The 5,464-nt window shown below is 33.9% G+C and overlaps 1 protein-coding gene across 1 annotated transcript in view; it reads left to right on the forward strand.

Annotated features, from left to right (window-relative positions):
• Positions 1-1,031: 1,031 nt before the first annotated feature.
• The window catches only part of LOC106474691 (solute carrier organic anion transporter family member 3A1-like), a gene marked incomplete at its 3' end in the record, with an annotated part of 24,762 nt that continues 20,329 nt past the window's right edge, over positions 1,032-5,464 (forward strand). The window contains exon 1 of the mRNA XM_022402994.1: positions 1,032-1,224. The remainder of the gene's footprint in view (positions 1,225-5,464) is intronic.

Consider the following 5,464-nt stretch of genomic DNA (forward strand, 5'->3'; position numbering starts at 1 on the left):
CTCTTTCTCCCCGTTTGCAATAAATTATTTGTGAATTCGTGAACTAGATAAATTAAGTTCGAGAGACTCATAAAATGTTGGTGGATTTGAAGTCTTGAGATTGTAGAATTGGAGGAACCGGAGCCAGAGAGAAGATTAAGGCCGATGACGTCAGAGAAGAGAACAAACAAAGCACGTGGTAACAAACACCCCGTGACCAGGGTCACAGTGATCTGTAAATCCAATGTCAAGGCTGGTATCATTAAATCCGAGTGTCGTATATTTTAATGTGGAGTGCCCCGAGAACACCCACTTTCACAGGACAGGCAATGAAGCACATCAGTTCTGAACTCATATATTTTAATGTGGAGGGAAACGAGAGTGCCCCGAGAACACCCACTTTCACAGGACAGGCAATGAAGGACATCAGTTCTGACTCATATATTTTAATGTGGAGTGCCCCGAGAACACCCACTTTCACAGGACAGGCAGTGAAGGACATCAGTTCCGACTCGTATATTTTAATGTGGAGGGAAACGAGAGTGCCCCGAGAACACCCACTTTCACAGGACAGGCAATGAAGGACATCAGTTCTGAACTCATGCTTTATAAACTCTTTAGAACTCTTTGAAAGCTAACGTGTTATTTTAAGGAAGTAAAAGTTAGGCCTTGTTTCATCCTTCTAACTCTTGTCTTGAATGCTGTAAGTTCATACACGATCGGCCTACCTACCATATAAGATTACAGATAGAATTACCTTCTTATATTATTTACAGCATATTTTACTCCCCACAAAATAAATAAGTCATGCTTGAAGTCCATCTAAAAACTAAAGCATCCGATAACCTGCTGGTAAGTTATTCGGAAACAATGGGGAAAACAGATGCTAAAGACTATTTCAACATTTAAGCCGCGGCATATCGGCTCCGAGTTTTTTTTTTCCAAGTACGAACTATCAGCTCATAGCTCCATCTCTTGGCCAATTTGAGATGCTGGTAGCTAAAGTAGGTTAGTCCTTGATCCAGCCACTCACTCACTCAGAAAATAATCTCGCTTGGCCAGATATACTTCACAAAGTTTCATCATATTCTGGAGCTTTCGTTGCGCATCTAGGTTTGAATAGGGATCCTGAGATGGTTGCAGTTTAATGCTGGATAAAGCCGATGTATGGCAAACTGTAGACGCATCAAGTGAAGATGGCTGGACTAGTATTACTGGCTTACAAAATTACAGACTTTTAAGCACGTAAGGAGTTTTTTGGTATATTTACCATCCTTTAGCATTACTGAAATCTATATGTTCCTGTACTACGATAATCTCGACACCCATATCTGTATAATGTGTTTAAACTGACGCATAAATATATATTGTTTAAGCATTCTCAATCCCATCTCCTTTGTTGTTTAGATATAGTTAACCAGTATCTTTGTATTGTTTAAATACTAACACCCATATGTCTTTGTATTGTTTAAATACTAACACCCATATGTCTTTGTATTGTTTAAATACTAACACCCATATGTCTTTGTATTGTTTAAATACTAACACTCATATCTCTTCGTATTGTTTAAATACTAACACCCATGTCTCTTTGTATTGTTTAAATACTAACACCTATATCTCTTTGTATTGTTTAAATACTAACACCCATGTCTCTTTGTATTGTTTAAATACTAACACCCATATCTCTTTGTATTGTTTAAATACTAACACCCATATCTATTTGTATTGTTTAAATACTAACACCCATTTCTCTTTGTATTGTTTAAATACTAACACCCATATCTCTTTGTATTGTTTAAATACTAACACCCATATATCTTCGTATTGTTTAAATACTAACACCCATGTCTCTTTGTTGTTTAAATACTAACACCCATATCTCTTTGTATTGTTTAAATACTAACACCCATATATCTTCGTATTGTTTAAATACTAACACCCATGTCTCTTTGTTGTTTAGATATAGTTAACCAGTATCTTCGTATTGTTTAAATACTAACACCCATGTCTCTTCGTATTGTTTAAATACTAACACCCATGTCTCTTCGTATTGTTTAAATACTAACACCTATATATCTTCGTATTGTTTAAATACTAACACCCATATCTCTCGGTATTGTTTAAATACTAACACCTATATCTCTTCGTATTGTTTAAATACTAACACCCATATATCTTTGTATTGTTTAAATACTAACATCCATATCTCTTTGTATTGTTTAAATACTAACACTCATATCTCTTTGTATTGTTTAAATACTAACACCCATATCTCTTTGTATTGTTTAAATACTAACACCCATGTCTCTTTGTATTGTTTAAATACTAACACCCATATCTCTTTGTATTGTTTAAATACTAACACCCATTTCTCTTTGTATTGTTTAAATACTAACACCCATATCTCTTTGTATTGTTTAAATACTAACACCTATATCTCTTTGTATTGTTTAAATACTAACACCCATATCTATTCGTATTGTTTAAATACTAACATCCATATCTCTTTGTATTGTTTAAATACTAACACCCATATCTCTTTGTTAGGTGTTATTAGTCACGATATCATCTACGTATATATATATATATATGTATGTGTTACTTTATTTATATAATCTCATTATTCAATAATTCTTCTGTTAACGCTCCTGACTTTATGCATCCAAAGCCCAGTGTATTAGTTTTATTATTAAATTTTTCATCACTTTTTAATTGTTCTCTCGTTCCTACCACGCGCCTTTGCTGTTGGAAAATATCCAAACTTCGATTTGTGTACAACTTTACAGACCTTAAGCTATCTATAGTCTTCACACGATCTTGTAGCGGGTTACGACTGTCACGTTAATTGAGAAATAAAAGCTATAGATAATCAAATAGACTTGTTCATAGCTCCATATGTTAATAAAATAAATCGCTATTTCAAATAAAAACCAGTTTTCTATCTACATTCAATAACTCTAGTCACAACTACGCAACTTGTTTAAACAGGTCTATTAAAGGCTTATTTTTGACTTGACCTTTACGACTTCTTATTTGAAGGTTAAAATAACAGCGCAAATCATCAAGTCTGAACGGGTTGGGAACGTTTTAAAGGATAACGAACAAAATTACCTTGATATCTACCTAGTAACATCCTTACTTTCGATAAAATTTGTAACTTAGCGACATCTATCGGTCGAACTTATGACGCCCAGTCAAAAAAGATTAAATAATAAATACTTAATTTATACTATAAAAATATCTTTAAAAATCTGTAGCAAGAAACATTTTGCAAAACAAAAATACGACACGCTTATAGTAACACTGCTTACTTGAGATAAATTATTTTGATTAAAATAATATGGATGTTTTACGACACTTTTGTACCAGAAAAATCAGCCTAATTCAAATCAGAATAACATCATAGATGCAACAGTGTTTGCCAAAAATATTACGCACTTATCAGGCGATTTATCATGTAAACCACTTAGAAAAATAAAGGTTATATCTACCGTGTCCTCTCTTAAATACATGAATCATGTCCAGAGGTTTGATTGGTTATGTCTGTTAAAAATAATAATTTTGGTTTTCATGTTAGAACTAGTGTTTTGTGACAAAGACTTGGCTGGCTGGAGTGTTTCATACTTGTGTATCGCACGTGGTAAATTCTCTACAGATTGTTAAAATTCGAGACGAGTCTACATCTCTAACCTTTTCACGTACTAAGAAATTTTTCAAACCAGATATAAAAATTTCATTTGGATCGCCAATGTTTATATTGAAGACCTTTAGATGGTTTTTACGTGTTTTTAATCCAATAATGAAGGTTTGATTTTGATTTGCTGGTGTTTATTTTGAAGACCTTTAGATGGTTTTTACGTGTTTTTAATCCAATAATGAAGGTTTGATTTTGATTTGCTGGTGTTTATTTTGAAGACCTTTGGAGGGTTTTTACGTGTTTTTAATCCAAGTATGAAAGTTTGATTTTGATTTGCTGGTGTTTATTTTGAAGACCTTTAGATGGTTTTTACGTGTTTTTAATCCAAGTATGAAAGTTTGATTTTGATTTGCTGGTGTTTATCTTGAAGACCTTTGGAAGGATTTACGTGTTTTTATCATCAAGTATTACAGAATGTTTCAAATCTACCAAAAGAGTGACATTTGTAGTTATTGGTTTCATGTTGACACCAGCCATACACTTTGCTGGACATTTGCAGTAGTTCTATGTTTTACTGTTAGATTTAGTACGGGGATGTTTTTACGTGTATAGATCAACCAACAGCTGACGTTTGGAGGAAATTCTGGTGATTGAACCCTTGTATGAATTATGTTAAAACAAATATTCCGTTATTTATTATATTCTGTCTAAGTACGTTTTTTACAAAGTTCATAACGGAAACAACTTTGGAATTTCCAAAACACTGTACACAGAAAGCTGAAAAAAAATTAACAGTGAGGAACCTACTGAATTAAATAATTAATACAAAAACAGAAACTTTTACAGTAGGCAACGTTACATTAAATATATGTACATAAGTTATCATTTTTAATGTAGTTCTTACCCGATGATGGTCCTGATACAATAGGTCGACATGTAATCACTAAAATTAAAACTCGCCAACTGTAAAAGTTGTTGTTGTTGGATTCTAAAATTAAGTTTAACATTTTCTGAAGAATTTCAAAAGGGTCAATGAGTCCGCTCATCCATAAAATGTTTAATAAATCCAAATTCAGAGAATATAGTGATCGTAATCCAAAGACAACCAAACACCACTGTTCAGGATTTTTTTTTTTTTTAAAGTTACGTGCATTGTTGGATTCAAGATCCGTCCTCGTTGTACGTGTAGTTACACGGAGTGGGTGTTTGATTGGGGGCAATGACAGACCCGTGCTTTGTTTTTTTATACGTTGCTGGATGATGGCAGATACGTGCCTCTGTGCGTACAGTGTTTTTAATCAATAGGATTTAAAGGCTTCTTACTAATAAAATATCAGTGAAGAGCCCGACAATACAAAGATGTCGCCCCAGTTACCCCCAACTTTCAGAAATCCGTGTTACCCAAATGTATTCACATTTTACCTTTTGTTTGATAAAACAGACTAGAAACGTTTACATACTCAGTGAGGTATAAAACTTCAACATGAAAGTGTGACGTAAACAGATAATTATAAGTAAAAACTTTCGTATATACCATAAAGCTCCTTCTAAGGTCCTACTTCATCCTGTTGAGTATTAAGACCTTCCAAGGTCCTACTTCGTCTTGTTGAGTATGAATACCTTCCAAGGTCCTACTTCGTCTTGTTGAGTATGAAGACCTTCCAAGGTCCTACTTCTTCATGTTGAGTATGAAGACCTTCCAAGGTCCTACTTCGTCTTGTTGAGTATGAAGACCTTCCAAGGTCCTACTTCTTCCTGTTGAGTGTGAAGACCTTCCAAGGTCCTACTTCATCCTGTTGAGTGTGAAGACCTTCCAAGGTCCTACTTCGTCTTGTTGAGTATGAA

Source organism: Limulus polyphemus, unplaced genomic scaffold (assembly GCF_000517525.1).
Source record: "Limulus polyphemus unplaced genomic scaffold, Limulus_polyphemus-2.1.2 Scaffold7541, whole genome shotgun sequence".
Taxonomy (NCBI): domain Eukaryota; kingdom Metazoa; phylum Arthropoda; class Merostomata; order Xiphosura; family Limulidae; genus Limulus; species Limulus polyphemus.